Source organism: Loxodonta africana, chromosome 6 (genome assembly GCF_030014295.1).
Source record: "Loxodonta africana isolate mLoxAfr1 chromosome 6, mLoxAfr1.hap2, whole genome shotgun sequence".
In the NCBI taxonomy this organism is placed as follows: domain Eukaryota; kingdom Metazoa; phylum Chordata; class Mammalia; order Proboscidea; family Elephantidae; genus Loxodonta; species Loxodonta africana.
In genome coordinates, this window is record NC_087347.1 from 59,192,385 (window position 1) to 59,213,223 (window position 20,839).

Consider the following 20,839-nt stretch of genomic DNA (forward strand, 5'->3'; position numbering starts at 1 on the left):
CTTTGTTTAAGACACATGCATAGACATATGCTTATAAACAACACAGAAGAACAAACAAAAGAAAACTACAGGGAAAGGTTTCTTGGTCTAATTGTGGAAAACCGACTGGAAGCAGCATCTGATTATCAGCAGTTCTAACTTAACAAGAATTGGATCACAGAATTAATTGTGATGAATGCTATTATTATTTTTCCATGGTCATTTATGAAGAAACACATTAGATGATTTTTTTCCCCCCTGGATGCTTTGTAAACTATAATCCAAAACACACACACACAGGTACACAGACACACACTCCTAACTCTTTTGATTTGTTGAGCAGAGTATTACATTCTGACTTCCTTCAAATCATAGCAAGCTCTGGTTGGCAAATTCTAACAGAACTCAGTCAAGGTGAAAGCCAGCCAGCCTTTGCTGGCAACAATGTATTCATGCAGCATATGATGTCTTTCTGTTCAGGCTGCTTCTTGCTCTTGTCTCAGAATAAGAGAGGAGCGCTGCTTTCCTAGGGTGTGCTATTTGAGAAAGAAAGTAACCTAACACTAACTGCAGGCGGGGTCGGAGTGATGTAACAGGAAGCTCTGATGTTTCCCTTCTACTGCTGATCTCTTACAATCTGACAACAGTTCCAATCTACTGAGAACAAACCCTCTCTCCCCAGCACAGTGTCACCTCCTGCTTTAGGATCACCAAGCTCTGCTAACTGGATCTCACTCTGCCTGCAGGATCACATTGCAAGGCTTTTACTCTTCCCCACCTTGTCTGGGGGGGAATCTCTTCCACGGAATCTCAGAAAATCAAATTCCATCCTAAGAAAATTTCACCAAGAATTCCTTTAGGAGCTGTGCTGGGTAAGTGCATTATTCAATTTGGGTATATTTATTTCAGGGAGCATTCTCATGTAGATTAACAATGTTTCTGCTATTCAATTTACTTAGTAACAGTGCATTAGTGACATAGTGTTGAAACGTATTCTCATTTATTTCACATGTCAGGGGACTGTACAGTGTATTAGCTCAAAATGCACATTAAATCTATTACTACTAAAAAAAAAGTTACTACTAGATACCGTTATTCACAATGGTAGTCTAGAAAATAGATTTCAGAAGTAATAAAAATCGAAATGGATTAAAGCGCATACTTCTGAGCAAATATCTTAATCAGGGAACAATTTTTTTTTTTTTTTAGCCTTGTTATTAAAGTTTATTAAAGCTAAGCTTTAATGTTAACACCTGGGAAGCCTTGTAGTAGGTCCGCCCGACACCAGGGAAGGCTCTTTAAACTTTCCACAGAATCGCTATTCTAAAAAAGAGATGAAAGAATATCTACTTTTTGAGTCTCAGAGTCTCACTCTGTGGTTGAACACAATAGTTAGAAGGAAAGTAATAGCTTTGGATTCATTATTTTTGCCTTCTATTTGTCTTTCACCTCTATATACACATACATCTCTATTGAACTAATGGAATTTTCATTATTCATTGTTGCCAGATGAGTTTAAAACTCTCTTTTGATAACCCTGAACTGTTTTCACTATGTTGAATGATGGAGTGAACTTCAAAGAAAAACTTACAGCTAGGGTTGAGAAAACGTAGAGATTGTTATATTAATTCTTAATTTCAAAACTTTAGCTAATAGCATATGTTAGTTTAACTTGTCTAGAATCCCTCTGCCAGCTTTCGGGGGAGGGTGTGATAGATATCTGTGGCCAGAGAAACATAATAGGGGTTCCTGAAGAAGTATATCGGATCATTAAGCTGGAAACTAAAGTATGTATTTAAAAAAGAGAAAGAATTTCCAGGATATAACTTACTGAAATGTTGAGATGAAACATCTGCTAACGATCCTTCCAACAGTACAGACTGTCCTAGACAATTTAAGAAAGTTGTGTCTACTTAATAAACTGTGGATATAAAGATCACAGATTTCTTGCTAAGGAAATTCAATGTCAGATTTGGATTCAAATTATGTTGATTGACACAATGTCTAAATAATATATTTTCTTACCTAAGTGAAATTATATGAACTGTGCAGGACTTCCTTCAATGGGAGCATCCTGTACTTAGTCACCCATAATCTGGCATATTAATAGTTGTCTGGTTACTCATCCTGAATAACTCCTTGGTAATTCTCTACTGGGGATTCAATATAATGGAAACTTAAAATAATACTTAGATTTGTGACTCTTTAAAAATATTGTATTCGATATCCTATCCCCTTGCAAGCTTTAATTATACTGAGTTCCCTGACACATTTGTGGAAATAGGAAAAGGACTATAAAATGTGACTTTGTAAATAGCCATTAGATAATTGGGAGAGGAAATGGAAAGAACATATTTAGACACTTAACCCAATGTCATGGAATAGAATAAAAATAATTTTATTTTTAATTTAGATTATTTTGTTAGAAAGATATATCAAGTTAATATAATTTTATAATGAAGAACCCCCCAGATTTATCAAATTTTTATTTAATTGCTAGCCAAAAACCCCATAATTTTCTTGCATAATTTAATTAGCTATTCATAACTATACCAATAGTATGGCTTATAATCTTGATTTTCAACTAATACTGTTGAAAAATACTAGGCAATGAACTCTGAGGGTGATTAGGCAAAAGTCCATTATTTGAGTAAATCACTAGAAGTTTAAATTAAAATTTTATATTATTATATTCTAAAATTAGGTTCATTTAATAATAGAATGTCAGAGTGCCTATGAATGCTTTCAGTCATTAAGAAATTAATTTACTTTCTAGATGATATTTCCATGTGGCATCATAAAACAAATGCATTGAGTCAGCGGCCAGTTCTAAATATGAAAACCAAAACATAGAATTGAAAAATTACACAAATAAGGTGAGCTGAAATATGTTTTACCTGACAAGTTCAATTGTGTAAAAGAAATATTGTTACAAGCTCTCCTTTTTTTCCTATTTTATCTTAGCACATACAAAAATATTATTTTATAAGTTAAAATGTTTATTTTAGAATATATATTCACCCATTTTTAAAATATAAGAATAAAAGAAATTAGAACTTTGTAATTTTTTGAATTATTTTAAATTAATAATCAAGATATATGTACTTCACTCACCTGTGATTTATGATGAGATTTAAACGAAGTCAACATCCCAGAATATTTATGAAAACCTTTACATGCACCTGTATATATTGCACTATTCTTTTCACGAGTAACAGCAATTCATTTAAGTATAAATGTCAAAATAATATTAGAAAAAAATAATTTTTGTATGCTTTATTTTCAAGTGGAAAAATTCTTTGATAAAGATGTAAAAAACAACTGAACCTCAGAAAATAGTATTGTCATATATCTCTAATTGATATTATATGTGGAACCATTACAACAATATGTTGCTATCAATTTTTATCTACATCATTAAAATTTGATAATAATTTAGTTTGTAATATTGTCTTAGACATTTATAGGAATATTAACAAAATAATTTTCAAGGGATCAAAATATGTATTCACTAAACAAAACTTTTACCATACTGTATATGGAAGCTTGAATGCAGCTTGAAAATTATTCTATTTTTAGAAACGTAAGGATTATGGTGTCAACTTTTCAGGAAACAAAGATGTTCAAAAGAGCATGTCTTTAGCTTTATTCCTTATCTTATCTTTGTTAAGGATTCTGAAAGGTTTTTAAACCATAAATACAAGCTGTGTCATCGCAATGGTGTTCATGAAAGACACTTTTAGAGAACCAAGTTTGTAGCACCTCTCAGTTCTTGATTCAATCAGGATTCCAGAGACTACATTTAAATGGACAATGAGTACATAGCTATTTAAAACATTACTTGGAATCTGGGTCTGGGTGACTGCAAAGGCTATTTTCTCAGGAAATCTCTCCTTTTCTCTAAATATACTTGTATCACACTGCACCATTAATTTATTTAGCAAAATTCTCTTTTAATACCTGAAAATGTTCTGATGTAATTAGGTGGAAAAAAAGTCACAGTTTACCAGAAATGTAAGATCAGATCTGCATACTAATCAGATATATCAGTCATATACTCACTTATTCACAGGAAAAACCATTCTTGCCCAAATTCTGCATCAATAGCAATTATACAACTTACAGTATCTGGATAGTTTTTACACCTTAATTTTAGTTCACCTACCTATATGATGGTACATTACTTTGAAGATATGCGGTCTTAATTATTGTAAAAGTGAATGAATAATTGATAGAATACATTTAATAGTGGAATTTGGAATATAAATATTGAACTCTTAGAAAAGTTAGACTTAGAAAAAAGAAATTATGGAATATATGATATTTAAATCAATAAAATCCATTTAAATAACAAGAAATATATTTTTACACATTCTGTTGTAATTTAGATTTAAATGGAAGAGTCCTTAATAAAGCCAGGTTATTATTTATTCATGTTGAATCTAATTAGGATCATAATAGTGTTCATTAAATCGAATTAGATCAGCTAATCTCTAAATTTTCCCATATCTGAGTAATCTTAAAATCAAATTTTTTTCTTATCTAATGAACTATTTTACAAAAAAGAAGTATATTTGATTAATGTTTAAAAATACAATAAAAAGCTCCCTAAAATTAAAAAATATATATATAATAAAATCACTTGCTCTGAATTGAGTTAAGGTCTATGTTCATTAGTTTATTAGTATTATTATCAGTGGATAAATTGCAAATATTTTTCTAAAACGCATTTCTTCCAAAATTTTTTCTTAAATTAATATGTTTACTTAAAAGAGAAAGTATTATTTAAAAAAGCTAACACATCAAAACGTTATCATTTGCATAAATGGCCAAATAATGTATTTATTTTCATGATCTCAAAAAAGGTTTATCCTTTTTTTCTTTTTAATTTTATTCCATACATTAATGTATGATATCACTTTGATCTTATTATCAATTTAAAAGACAAAACACCTAACCTAATTCAGCCCATCACAACCAAACCAGATAACCTCTATGGTGCTGAGGCTATTGGTCTATATTTTATTAAAGTCGTTAGACGGACCCAAATTCCCAGAGGAATTTTATTCCCCTTAACAAAGAACATTTTCTTTTTTTAATGAAAAACATGTTAAGATGATATCAACTTTTGCATAAATCTTAGTCATTCTCATTCAGGTTTAGGTTAACTTGAGTTTACTGGTGTTTCCCCATAAAATCATAGTGAATCCTTAGTATGTATCATGTGATATATTAAATGGCAATATATATCTAAATAGCTACTATATTTAACAGTTCTCCTTATAGCTTAGTCACATATTAATGAGCACAACATGCTTGGTTTTATCAATTAAATCTATGTTAAATTTGTCATATATCAAAACACTGATTTCATAAATTTTTATGAATGAGTGTTAATTTGAATCCATGTTCATTAATGAACCTGAGACCTATTATGCAAATATGTTGTACACAAACCTCAATTTTGCCTCCCTCTGAGGATAATTTGAAGGGGAAAATGGAACTTTGGTGAGCACTAGAGGAGAATAAACAACATTTTAACAGAAAATGAGGGAGGAGGACTAAAACTCTGGGAAAATGATGCCTTCACTACAAAAGTGTGATTTTTTTTTTTGATCAATTCTGTAGTTATATTTAGATGTGAGGCAAATTAGGAGGCTTGTTTTTACTTGGTTAATGACAACTTAAAATTAGACTAACATAATGTTACTTATCAATCTGCAGATGTCTTTAAATATTCACTCAATGAAATTTTTCAGTTTGTTTTAAATCTTTTTAAAAAAACATATCAATACACTCTATTAGCTAAGGACAAAAATATCAAGCATTTGTATCTTAGAAATTTAGGCATAACTGTTGTTTGAAGCAATTGCCTAGAATGGATTACATCTTAGACAACAAGTATGTTATATACAAACCAAAACCAAACCTGTTGCTGTCGAGTTGATTCCAACTCACAGCGACTGTATGGGACATAGTAGAACTGCTCCACAGGGTTTCCAAGGAGCAGCTGGTGGATTCGAACTGCCAACTTTTGGTTAGCAGCTGTAGCTCTTAACCACTGCGAGATCAGGGCTCCGTGGTATATATAGTGCAGGGTTTTTAAGAACTCTGAAGGCCATTGCTACATTTCGAATGTGTTGAACGCAATTATCTTTAAATTCTCCGTTACCTAACTAATGTTCCTTGGAACGTGTCAAGTTTATTTGGGCAACAACAAAAGCTTTACCCATTGTTCTTTGACATTATGAGATGAAGAAAACTTGGATACATATGTCTTAACATCCGTGATGAACAAATAAGTACGACTCCTCTTTCTTTAGGTAAAATAGGAGAGTCCGCCTTTCAGCCTGAGACATTACACACTGCACTAATACGAAACAACTCCTTATAAAAGGGTGGCTTGTTGCTGCTGAGGTTATTTAGCTCATTTTTGAGGGTTTGCCATGTGTCATATACTTAGTAATTCCTCATGAATTAACTCATTTAATTTTCCCAACAGCCCTAGGAAATATTATCATCCTCATTTGCTGATAATAAACTGCAAAACTGAGACACAGAGCTCCTAAGTAATTTGCCTAAAGTCACTTAGCTACTAAGTGGCAGAGTCAGGACTTGAATCCTGGACATCTGCCTCCAAAGCTCATGATCTGAACAACTCTGCTTTCCTTTCTAACTGGCAACTAGTGTCAAACTTGTCAGAACCTTAGGTTAAAGGGAACAATATGCCATCCTATTGAAACAATAATAAAGAATCTTAGTTTACGGGTTAATTTGTGAATTTATGTGCTCAGCAAGATTTTTTTTTTTTAATCGTATCTTCTGTTCCTCACTTCTTTCCTATCAATTGGGGAAAAATGGATTATTTAAAGCAGCTGACGTAGCACAGTTGCAATATGAGTTACATTACAGAAGTGCAGTTTCGTGGACTTTGGAATCAGATTGCCCACATATGAACCCCAGATTCACCACCTGTTTCCCCTTTCTCAACTTTAAAATGGAGGTGGTGTTTATACTGTTTTGTAGGATTTCGTGAGGAAGAGATAAAATAACCCATGGGAAGTATATTGACACATAGTAGGTGTTGAACAAATTTTAATGAGTACCATGTCTTTTGTAAACAGAACCAAAGAGATAATTGTTTCTGTGAAAAAGTTCATCTCAAACAACCAACATACAACAGGTTATTGTAATACAACCTGTTCATGAAAGAGGGAAAATGAGCTTGTGTGGTTGGTAACAACAGTTTTCAGAGTAATCACACTTTTGCTATCATTTAATACATGTGAGAACCTCATAAAACCAATATCATTAATCACCATTTCTATAGAACTTGAACACTTAGAAAATGTCTTCAAATTAACAATTTTGAAAGATATATTAAATGGAAATTATTATTTTTTCTTTCTTTTACACATAAATTTCAATGAAGTGCATGGTCTGCCCAAAAGTCACATACTCATCATTGGCAAAGCTATGCCTTTAACCTAGTTCTGCTATGGCTCTAAATCCTAAATATTGTGTGTCACACTACTGCTTATTAACCCTATTACTGACACTGCACAAATTCGAATAATGGTAAAAATTCACCGAATTTAAAATTGAACCCCTCTAAAACAAAATAAGGAAACCCTGGTGGCATAGTGGTTAGGTGCTACAGCTGCTAACCAAAGGGTCAGCAGTTTGAATCTGCCAGGTGCTCGTTGGAAACTCTATGGGGCAGTTCTTCTCCGTCCTGTAGGGTCGCTATGAGTCGGAAACGACTCGACAGCAGTGGGTTTGGTTTTCTGGGGCAACACAAAATAAAAAAAGTAAAACTAATTAAGTTATTTATATGAATTTGGTAGATAATATAGTCTATCAGAGATAAATTTGGGTGTCTGTTGAGATGTGTTGAGTTTTGACCACTACAACAGCTGTACAAGCTCATAATTAAAAGAACATTAAGATCAACTGAAACTCAATTTGTAGGTGTCCAAGTCTTTGTGGTTATTTTGTTCCTAAAAATGTCTTTCTTACTGAAACTTCTTACCACTGCCTAATGGTAGAAACCTGTATTCTCTTAAGTATTATATTTCAAAATACAAAGAAAGAGTACCTGTGCAATTGGATAGTATAAACACATTCAGTTTTCATGTTTAAGATAATTTATTCTAATTTATTTGTTTATAATACTTTATGAATTATGACCCACATTGAGAATGCTATAGAAACTATGAACCCTTTCTCCTTAAAAAAACAAACCAGCAAATGCATCTAAATATATATGGAGTTACAGTTTGCCTGTAGTTTCAGGGAATTCATGGGATATCGCCTTTCTAACGGATGCATTAAGAATTCTTGGACTCTCAGTTCAAGAACCTATGTTCTAATTAATACAAATGACAAACATTCTTTAGATTGAGATAAACTATATGTATATATTTCTTAGCCACTTCAGATACTTTTTATAAAGACTCAGGAGCAGCACTCTAAAAACAGATGTGGATATCAGAAACAAAATGGTCTGCAAGATTATTTTAATCTAGCAGAGAGCATCAAAGCTGGCCTCTAGGAAAGAAAAACTACATAGTAGGTACAATCTTAAATTGGTTTTTTCCCATTTCCCATTCTGAACTTCTCTCCTTCCACTCAGTTTCTCACCTACACCTGCCTAATGCTCACCTTCCTCCATTAGCTACATTCTGACCTCATGTGGTTGAGAGTAGCATGTTTTTCTCTACAACATCCACATAGAACTTCTAGAATGCTCTTCCTTTGACCAAATTAAAATCTGTTATCATCGTATTGTATTTTATTTTGGAAGAAGCATTCTGATTTCTATTCACACCAGAGTATAATCCTGTCAGAGAACAGTTATAGTTTAAGTTCTGACAATTTAATGTTTGCTATAAGAGGATGCTATTATTAAATGTAGCATTGTGAGGATGGCACAGGGCTGGGCAGTTTTTCGTCCTGTTGTACATAGTGTAGCTATGAGTCAGAAACGACTCGACGCCATCTAGCAACATGATTAAACAGCATGATCTTCAGGTTAACAAACACTTCTGATGTGCCAGGCACTATTGTAGGTGGTCCCTGCTCTGGACAACATCACCTCCACCTCAATGCAATATGAAGGCAACGCAGATCAAAGTATGAACTTTGAATCCACATTGCTGGCTGCCATGGTATCAGAACTCAATGTCTTAACTAGGGTGCTTCCCAAAGTGGCAAAAACATCAGGTATTTTCTGTTTACATGTATTGTATTTGGGAAAACCATGGGTTATAGAAGAAATACACACACACATATAAACCCGAAATAAAGAACAGTCTAATAGATTCTACTTAGCTCACAATTTTATGTGTCTTGGTTAAGATATTCTGAAATAGCTTTTTTTTGATTGCTTCTAATATAACTTTTGGCTTTTCATACTTTAAAAGAAAGGATTTCCTTGCATTTTATTCCATTGTAAATGTCATGATTGTTATCAGAAATTGTTAATTTTTAGGATAAAAAGAACATGGTTAAATAAAATGATATCCTTAAGAATAAAGCTTTGAAGTGTTTGGTTTCATTAATTTTAACAGAAAGAACTTTCAAATGAGATATGAGTAAATACTAAGTTCTAGAAAAAATGACAGTGGTGAAATTCATAAAGTGATTTTCCTAAATGTTTAATTTTTTAATTAATTGAATTCCTCACAGTAGTCAATATCCTTAATTATTCACCTTCCAAGGAAGCTTTCACATACTACATTCCATGTTATCACTTCTAAAATTGTTAGAAAAGACTTAATAATGCCTTTCAATCCAAAAAAATAATATATATCCATGTTTAATATACCAGATTTCAGCCTACTTCCTTCAAAATAAATATACCTAAGTAAAAAGAAGTTTACCTTTGAGTCATGATATAACTCATGCATCCTTAAGAAAATCCATATATAGCGTTCCATTAGACATGGTAATTTTTAAGATTAACACTGAAAACTAGACTTGTTCAAAGAGTCAGCTGTCACAAGGTCTCAACTGCAGCCACTGAGGTACCATAAAAGGCTACATGTTCAAAACGAGTTTTATAACATGCAGCTTCTGAAGCTAGAGGTCTAAATAAGTGACATAAATCTAGTTAATGGGTTCCTAACTTAGAATTAGGAGGCTCCAGCTCACTGTGTCTTCAGAGGGTTTCATTAATTTTTTTTTTTTTTTTGACATAGGTCTTGAATTGGCACGTGATTTAAAAAAAAAGGATAGAGTTTTACACTTAGGCAACACTTTGCTCTTAATTACCCAAAATAGCTTAGACCTCAAACATGGGCCAACATCCTGGTCTATATTTGCCTTCCAGAAATAATTACATAATGTTGTAATCATGGAAGGGAAACAGTCTGTGAGTACAATATATAAACTTTTTCTTCTAGAACTCTATCCCAGGATAGAGTTCCAATTTGAATAACTCATTTGACTGAAATTGAGTTTGTAACAAGCAGTAAAGAACATTGTGCATTATATTACTTTGTTCAAATAAAATTATAATGAAAATCAATGAGGGGGCACCCATTTTCAATGAATTAACAGAAAATTTCTAGTTTATGTTGTCTTCTCTATTGTTCACATATGAATCACTACAGCAACTGAATAAGAAAAATACTAATTTCCCTTAACTGTGGCTGTATGTGGCTCTAACTTCCTGGATTCTAGATTTTAGCGTCATTTCTTTTTGTTGAGTCCTTCCCCCCAGACAAGTTTACTCCTTGCTAGTGCTTCTGAGATCAACTGACAACAAATTTAAAGGAGATGAAAAATGTACTGTTCTGCATTTCAACAGCTGAGGAGACCCCAATCCAGAACAATACAGATGTTTGAGTTTACTGTGGATCTTCTCGATACTGAGTGACAAGGTTTTATCATTGGTGTCTGTCCACGTTATTTTGCTAATGATAATTTCCCTATAGATCAGTTTTCTATTAATCTCACTTATAACCAATCAGTTTGCAGTTCAAGGAAATACTTTTAAAAGCAAAGAAATGTAAAAGCAAAATCTAAAAGAGAGTTTAAAGCTATTGTGGGTTATTTTTAGTAAAGGTGGGATGCTCCTCTTCCAGATATTTTTGGGCCCAACTTTGTCTTCTCCCTACAGTCTTGGCTCTCCTGTAAACTTTTCTATGGAACCTATCCCAACCACCATTTAAGACTACAACCTATACCTACACCACCACAGCTCTCTTGACTCTTGCCAACTTTCATCTGTTGTAGCTTGTTCTAGCTTTTTCCTATAATGCTAGTCACTTGCAACAAACCACCTACTATAATTTACATATTACTATGTTGTTTATTTTCTGACATCCCACTAACATGTAAGTTCCACAAGTGCAAGGATTTCTTCCCCCCCACCCCCAACATATCCTGAGCACCTAGAAAAATGCATACACATAAAAAAAAAAAAATAGTAGGTAATTAAACACTGCTTAACAAATAATTAAATGATAATTTTCCTTTACACCAATCTCCAGTTCACAGGTAACTGAATATTGACTTTATGTGATTTTTATATCCAGCCTAGAATAGATGCTGGAGCTGAAATTTTGAAGGCGTTAAAATCAATATACATTGCCAAAGAGAAAATATTCAGATACTAATTACCATTTTATTATTCTTAGGCCAATGTAATATTTATTCTTTCACTGTCTTTGTAAAGGAAAACAAATTACTATAGATGCTTTATGCAATGTGCTTAGCCTTCAGGTTTCACTGAATTCCAAGGAGTGGCCTTTCAAACTAGGGTAAATGAAGAAGGTTACTCAGAATTTTAACACACAATGATGAAGCCTTTCCCCAAATGGCCAAACAATGTCTGGAATTGGCAGCAATTTCTTGTTGAAACTGGCAGACTTGCCAACGCTTGCCTCCCAACAAAAGCCTTAATCCATCACTTATTGCCTTTCTGGACAGTAGCTCTAAGGAGTCCATAGAAGGGAGAAGAAAAAAAAAATCTTAGCAGAGAAATGGGAAAAAAAAAAATCATTTTTTGAAAAATGCATTAAGGCACAATGTTTTGTTGTTGTTAGGTGCCATAGAGTCATTTCAGACTCACAGTGACCCCATGCACAACAGAACTAAACACTGCCCAGTCCTGTACCATCCTCACATTTGTTGCTATGCTTGAACCCACTATTGCAGCCAGTGTGTCAATCCATCTCATTGAGGGTCCTCCTCTTTTTCTCTGTTCATATACTTTACCAAGAATGGTCCCTCATGATAACATGCCCAAAGTACATCAAACAAAGTCTCACCATGCTTACTTCTAAGGAGCATGCTGGCTGTACTTTTTCCACAACAGATTTGTTCATTCTTCTGGCAGTGCACGGTATATTCAGTATTCTTTGCCAACACCATAATTCAAATGCATCAATTCTTCTTCAGCCTTCTTCATACATTGTCAAGCTTTCGCATGCATACAAGACAATTGAAAACACCATGGTTTGTGTCAGGTGTACCTTAGTCCTCAAAGTGACATCTTTGTAGCAGATTGCCCAATGCAATACATTGTTTGATTTCTTGACTGCTGTTTTCATGGGTGTTGATTGCGGATCGAAGTAAAATGAAATCTTTGACAACTTCAATCTTTTCTCTGTTTATCATGATGTTGTTTATCGGTACAGTTGTGAGGATCTTTGTCTTCTTTACGTTGAGGTATAATCCAGAGTGAAGACTGTGGTCTTTGATCCTCTGCAGAAAGTGGTTCAAGTCCTCTTCCCTTACAGCAAACAAGGTTGGGTCATCTGCTTATCGCAGGTTGTTAATGAGTCTTCCTCTAATCCTGACGCCATGTTCTTCTTCACAGAGTCCAGCTTCTCGGATTACTTGTTCAGCATACAGATTGAATAAGTATGGTGAAAGGATATAACCCTAACACACACCTTTCCTGATTTTAAACCACCTAGTATCCCCTTGTTCTGTGCAAATGACTGCCTCTGGAGCTATGTACAGGTCTCAAATGAACACTATTAAGTGTTCTGGAATTCCCATTCTTTGTAATGTTATCCATAATTTGTTATGCTCCACACAATAAATGTCTTTGCGTAGTCAATAAAACAGGTAAATATCTTTCTGGGATTCTCTGCTTTCAGCCAAGATCGGTCTAACGTTAGCAATGATTTCCCTCATTCCAGGTACTCTTTTGAATCCTGCTTAAATTTCTCACAGTTTCCAGCTGATACACTGATGCAACCATTTTCAAATTATCTTCAGCTAAATTTTACTTGCATGTGATATTAATGATATTGTTTGATAATTTCCAGCATTCTGTTGGATCGCATTTCTTTAGAATGGGCATAAATATGAACTTCTTTCCATCAGTTGGCCAGGTAGCTATCTTCCAAATTTCTTGGCATAGACAAATGAGCACTTCTCCCTCTTTTTAAATGTAAATTTTAATTGTAAATGAAATTATTTCATTGTAAATTCTGTTTAATTTGCAAAAAAAAAAAAGATACCTCTGTTTTATAAGAAATGAGATACATAGTTAAAATTTATCAAGTTTTTAAGTGTTGATTTACAAACATTTAAAGATCATTCTAAAAAGAATGTCAACTGTCAATGGCCTTTCATCAGTGTATAGTTTGGGTCGTTTTCTAAACTTAGAGTCAAAGGACTATTTATAAATTTAAACATATATTTGGATTAAGGAAACCCTGGTGGCATAGCAGTTGAGTGTTATGGCTGCTGACCAAAAGGTCAGCAGTTCAAATCCACTAGGCCCTCCTTGGAAACCCTATGGGGCAGTTCTATTCTGTACTACAAGGTCGCTCTGAGTCAGAATTGACTCAAAGGCAATGGGTTTTATTTGGGTTAAGTAAAATTGTGATTTGTTTCAGAGCCTCATGGTGGGTCTTCTTGAAATTTATGTTCTTTATTGACACAACTCACAGTCATAACAACACAACTTTTTCTTTTCTAATTTAGATTCTCCATGTGTTTGAGACTCATATAGGTGACATTATTATCTTCTTTTAAAACAGAATGCCTATCATTCATTCACCTAGAAACAAACATTACCATTGAGTTTCACCTCCCCCCATCTTAGATATGTATCTCATTCAGGAAAATGATAATAATTTTCCCTAGAGGGAAACATTGATTTTCAAAAGATGTTCACAGTATTCAGAGAAAAAAACATATATATAATGTGTCAAAGGTAATTTTCGTGGTAATTCAGCATATTCTCTAATAATAGAACTGACTAGGTTTTAAATCACAAGCAACAAACTAGTTTGGATTAAACAACTCCCTCGTCTATATTGCTCAAAACATAAAAATATTTGCCAAATGGCTTCTTCTTACCACCATCCTTTTCGCTCTTTAACTCTGCTTCTCCAATTTTCTGACTTTATTTGATGTGGCCATTTTTGAATGTTGAACTTATGATAAAGTTTTTATTAGAAAACATAAGCAATAGTAAAATTCTTAACAAAAACTATATTTGGTTTAGTAGTTCATCTACATTCAAATTATTTCTGGCATGTTTATATGTGTAGCAAGACAACCCAATAATCTACAAATAGTTTCTTTGGCCCAAATACATTATAATAATAATAATTGGCAAAGTACAGGGTCAGCGGAAAAGAGGAAGACCCTCAGTGAGGTGGATTGACACAGTGGCTGCAACAACAAGCTCAAGCGTAACAATGATTGTAAGGATGGCTCACGACCGGGCAGTGTTTTGTTCTGTTGTACATAGGGTCGCTATGAGTTGGAACCGATTCGATGGTGCCTAACAACAACAATAATAAAATAAACCTGGAACTAAGGCTAATTTTAAATAGAGAAAAGAAAGACAATTTTTAAATTGCATGGGCTTGATGAAATGGTGGAAAAGCACTTAAAAATAAACTTAATATAAATAAATTTCTCAATAAGAATTTTCAATTTAAAATCTAAGTGAAAATATGACTGATTTTGAACAATGAGCAGAGTTCCTTTATACTTTCTCAGGCTAGTTTTATTTGCATCAGTCCGAATAAAGACAAATGGGTACCCCTTATATTCCTGTTCAGAAAAAGGCAGTGCCAAAATACTTGCCCACTTTCATCAGGATTCAGCAGAGGTACCAAATATTCTTCAGGGACTTTTCCAATAGAATCTTACTTGTAGGGTGAGGAAAGCCTAAAGTCTGAATAATTGCCTTATAATGAATTACATGTAAAAAATTTGCTATACATCTAAATGGTTTTGCTAATTATTACAATTTGTTCTCCACTGCATAGTGGATTTTAGCATATAGCATAAAATTCATACCTATTTTAGTAGTCCTCAAGCTTTTATATAGCCTGCATCACCTTGATTTTGTTAAGTATCTCTATTCCAGGACATTGAGAGTAATGCCAGAGACATAATTAGCTAGCCTATAGCATGAAATATGACCTTAAATCCATTTTTCAATTGATGATATGGACTAGAGATAAATGTTATTAAAATTCTCTGATAAGTCCTTTTTAAACTAATTCCTATTGCTAACTATGTCCTCACCTCAGGTGTTTCTAAAGGAGTGAATGTGCAGCCCATATTAACATGTATAACATTTTTTAGTTGTACATGTTATTAAATGTATAATTTAAAAATTTTACAGACCCTAAGCTTTGCTCTCCTGGAGTAAATCCAGATCACCACCACATCTTTTCCAGGTCTGGTAACAGTGTCATTGGCAGGTGGCAAGGTGAAAGGTTTGGAGATTAACCTAGATGTTGATGAAACTAGAAACAAAATGAACAAGAGTAGAAAGCGAAGGGCTAAACAAGAGAACATAGAAGATTCAGAAAACTTCCCACTGTTAGAATATACATATATAACAATATAATCAACTGAGTAATCATTGCTTACTGAGTAAAAAGACTGATTTAAAGCCGGAGTGTGGGATAAAATCTGAAAGTTAAAGAAGCCCACAAAAGAAAAGGGAATTGCACAAAATAAAGAAGAGGAAAAGGCAAGATAAAAGGAGAGGTTCTAGAAGGAGATAGAATAATTCAGCAAGACATATTATTTTAGCCAAGAAGCTTAGTAAATGAAAATACAGCCCTGTGTCACATCAATTAAGATGGAAAGATGTTTTGGTACAAAGTCATGGACAAAAAGTTAGTGTGCAAATACCTCCCACCTACTTGGTTTAAAATTTAGGATGGGAAAACTTGATCTGTTTTTTGTCTAGGGAATGGAGTAGTGTATTGAGCCTGGGGTTCTTCTGTCTGATAAGAGCTTAGAAGTGTTTATGAAGAAGTTATGAAAAGTAAACACCACCCCCTGCATGATAATCACTGCCTTCATGCTCTAAAACTTGGCCCCAATTGGTCAAGACAAAGACTCTATTTTTAAGTGGAAAGTTCATAGATACTGACCTATTGGCAAGTCTCTGTCTCTCTAGGAAAGTTTCTCAAAAAAAGCCGAGAAATTGGACTACATTAATCATACCACTTTTAAAAGATCTTTTGCAGCAGATTTGCCCAATGCAATATATCGTTTGATTTCTTGACTGCTGCTTCCATGGGCATTGATTGTGGATCCAAGTAAAACGAAATCCTTGACAACTTCAATCTTGTCTCCATTTATGATAATGTTTCTTATTCGTCCAGCTGTAAGGATTTTTGTTTTCTTTATGTTGAGGTGTAATCCATACTGAAGGCTATAGTCTTTGATCATCAGTAAGTGTTTCAAGTCCTCTTCCCTTTCAGTAAGCAAGGTGTTGTTATCTGCATATTGCAGGTTGTTAATGAGTTTTCCTTCAATCCTGATGCCACAGTCTTCCTATAAACCAGTTTCTTGGATTATTTGCTCAGCATCAGATTTTATAAGTATGGATACAACCCTGATGCACACCTTTCCTGATTTTAAACTATGCAGTATTCCTTCTTCTATTCGAACAAATGCCTCTTGGTTAGGTACAGGTTCCGCATAAGCACAATTAAGGGTTCTGGAATTTCCTATCTTCTCAAAGTCATTTTGAGGATTAGGGTGCGCTGACCCAAGCCATCATACTTTTGTGTGCATGCAAAAACTGGACAATGAATAAGGCAGGCAGAAGAAAAATTGATGCATTTAAATCACGCTGTTGGAGAACAATATTTAATATAACACTGGTCTGCCAGAAGAATGAACAAATCTGTCTTGGAAGCAAGGATGGCGAGGTTTCTCTCACTTATTTTTGGACATGTTATCAGGTTGGACCAATCATAGCTCAGATACATCAACAATTGTGAGGATGGTGCAGGACTGGGCAAAGTTTCATTCTGTTATACATAAAGTCACTATGAGTAGGAACAGATTCAAGGACACTTAACAACAACAACAGAAGTCATAACCCATTTAAAGCACAAAGGCTGTTTCATAAAATGCAAATCCTTTGGCTCACTCAAACGTACCAGATCAGTTCTGGGGTGACTTAGCATATGGAGGGAGTTAATACTTGAATGATCTCTGTGTTTCTTGAAAATATTTTGTCTTTACTAAATTGTGAATATTGTTTTTTAAAAAATGTATTATATAATACTATTAGGTTCAAATTTACAATAATTAAATAAAAGAGTGAACACGGCATATATTTAAATCAAATGAACAGACTATCTTTCTAAATAATGAAGCAGTAAGAATAAAATCACACTGAACTACTCATAAATAACAACACATATATATTACTTTCCATTCTAATCCTGGCTTTGAGGATTATTAAACAGTATTTGGTCTTGTAGCACTTCAAAAATGTCAAATTTGTGTTCGCAAATTTTTTATTTCCATTAACTCACATTGTGACTTGAGAAGCTTTTCTTGACCTTACCCTATGGACCGTCAATTTGCTGTTACTCTTAATAATCTCTGATGTTATTGCCAAGGATTTCTACGAAGTCAATGGAGATCTTTATATAAAAATGCAAAAATATCAAGAAAGCTTACTATTAAAATCAATCTCTGCAAATATTTTGTGAATTAAAAATCATTTTTAAATACTCTGTAAAAGTAGGCCTTAGTAAATTATTATTAAACTACTTATAATAACTTATTAAAAATACCATGTTTTCAATAATTTATTACATACTTATACTATATCAATAAATATTTATTACATTACAAATTGTCTAATATATGTTATAATTAGGATCATAATCTCATGTTAAAGAGATGAGTATTTTTACATTAACAGGAATTCTGCACATTTTTAGAATCTAGATTTTTCTACAAGCTATTTTGGAAAACAGCAAAACTTTTTTCAGTCTCAGGCTTTATTGGCATACATACGGAATTCAGAAGGTTCAAAGGTGAAGCTTTGGTATTTTCCCAACTTGTTAGAAAATGCCACTAAAAATAGAGATGACTTTAGAGATCTTTTTGTTTGCTTGTTTTGGTTTTTGCATGGTTTTAAAATCTTTATTTTTTCATCCAAGTTGAAAATGTTATGAAATCATCTCTCCACAGTTTTGGTGATTTTGGAATAAGTAGAAAGCTAAACTGTAAATGCTTACTCCTATCAGGAAATTTCCACCATGCATCTGTCAGGTTGTCATATTGTGAGGGCTTGTGTGTTGCTGTGATCCTGGGGGTTATGCCACTGGTTTCAGATACCAGCAGAGTCACCCATGGAGGACAGGTTTCAGCTGAGTTTCCAGACTAAGACAGACCAGGAAAAAGTACCCAAAGGTCTCCTTCTGAAAAGAATTAGCCAATGAAAACCTTATGAATAGCAAGGGAACACTGTCTGATATAGTGCTGGAAGATGAGCCCTTCAGCTTGGAAGGCACTCAAAATACAACTGGGAAAGAGCTTCCTCCTCAAAGTAGAGTTGACCTTAGTGACATGGATGGAGTCAAGCTTTCAGGACCTTCATTTGCTGATATGGCATGACTCAAAACGAGAAGGAACAGCTGCAAGCATCCATTAATAATTGGAATGTGGAATGTACAAAGTACGAATCTAGCAAAATCAGAAATCATCAAAAATGAAATAGAACACATAAAAATCAATATCCTAGGCATTAATGGGCTGAAATGGACTGGTATTGGTCATTTTGAATCTGACAATCATATGTTCTACTATGCAAGGAATGACAACTTGAAGAGGAATGGTGTTTCCTTCATCATCAAAAAGAACATTTCAAGATCTATTCTGAAGTACAACACTGTCAGTGATAGGATAGTATCCATACGCCTACAAAGAAGACCAGTTAATGTGACTATTTTTCAAATTTACACAACAACCACTAAGGCCAAAGATGAAGAAATTGAAGATTTTACCAAATTTGCACTCTGAAATTGGTCAAACATGCAATCAGAATGCACTGATAATTACTGGTGATTGAGATCCAAGAGTGGGAAATAAAGAAGGAGGCTTGGTAGCTGGAAAAAATGGCCTTGGTGATACAAATGATGCCAGAGATTGCACGATTGAATTTTGCAAGACCAACAACTTCTTCATTGTAAATACCTTTTTTCACCAACATAAACAGCAACTATACACGTAGACCTTGCCAGATGGAATACCCAGGAATCAAATTGACTACATCTGTGGAAAGAGATGAGGGAAAAGCTCAATATCACCAGACACAACAAGGCCAGGGCCTGACTGCAGATCAGACCATCAATTTCTTATATGCAACTTCAAGTTTCAACTGAAGAAAATTAGAACAAGTCCGCAAGAGCCAAAGTACAACCTTGAGTATATTCCACCTGAATTTAGAGACCATCTCAAGAATAGATTTTACACACTGAAAACTAATGGCTGAAGACCAGACAAATTGTGGAATGACATCAAGGACGTCATACGGGAAGAAAGCAAGAGGTCATTAAAAAGACAGGAGAGAAAGAAAAGACCTAAATAGGGGTCAGAAAAGACTCTGAACCTTACTTTTGAATGTCGAGTAGCTAAAGAAAAGGAAAAAAAAAGATGAAGTAAAAGCTGAACAGAAGATTTCAAAGGGTGGGTTGAGAAGACAAAATAAAGTATTATGATGACATGTGCAGAGACCTGGCGATAGAAAACCAAAAGGGAAGAACACGCTCGATATTTCTCAAGCTGAAAGAACCGAACAAAAAATTCAAGCCTCAAGTTGCAATACTGAAGGATACTAGGGGAAAAATATTAACACAGGAAGCATCAAAAGAAGATGGGAGGAAAACATAGAATCACTATACCAAAAAGAATTGGTCAACATTCAACCATTTCAGGAGGTAACATATGATCAGGAACCGACGGTACTGAAGGAAGAAGTCCAAGCTGCACCGAAGGTATTGGCAAAAAACAAGGCTCCAGGAATTGATGGAATACTAATTGAGATGTTTCAACCAATGGGTACAGCACTGGAAGTGCTCACTTGTCTATGCCAAGAAATTCAGAAGACTTGGCCAACTGACTGGAAGACATCCATATTTTTGCCCATTCCAAAGAAAGATGGTCCAACAGAACGTGAAAATTATTGAATGATATCATTAATATCACATGCGAGCAAAATTTTTTCTGAAAATCATCCAAAAGCAGCTGCAGCAGCATATCAACAGGGAAATACCAGAAATTCAAGCCAGATTTAGAAGAGGATATAGATCCAGGGATATCATTGCTGATGTCAGATGGATCCTGGCTGAAAGCAGAGAATGCCAGAAAGATGTTTACGTGTGTTTTATTGATTATGGTAAGGCATTCAACTGTGTGGATCATACTAAATTATGGATAACATGGTGGAGAATGGGAATTCCAGAAGACTTAATTGTGCTCATGAAAAATCTGTACATGAATGGAGAGGCAGTCGTTTGAACAGGATAAGAGGATACTGCATGGTTTAAAGTCAGGAAAGGTATGTGTCAGGGTTGTATCCTTTCACCATACCTATTCGACCTGTATG

The 20,839-nt window shown here is 34.1% G+C and overlaps 1 protein-coding gene across 6 annotated transcripts in view; it reads left to right on the forward strand.

The window, feature by feature from the left end:
• The first annotated feature begins 225 nt into the window (after nucleotides 1-225).
• The window catches only part of CALCRL (calcitonin receptor like receptor), a 123,687-nt gene continuing 103,073 nt past the window's right edge, over nucleotides 226-20,839 (forward strand). For 3 of the 6 annotated variants that reach the window (XM_064286911.1, XM_064286912.1, XM_010586377.3), the window contains exon 1: nucleotides 229-851. The gene's annotated coding sequence lies outside the window, so the exon portion shown is untranslated. Of the gene's footprint in view, nucleotides 852-20,839 lie in introns of all 6 variants that reach the window. The other 3 variants (XM_064286914.1, XM_064286915.1, XM_064286913.1) reach the window with 2 other exon arrangements.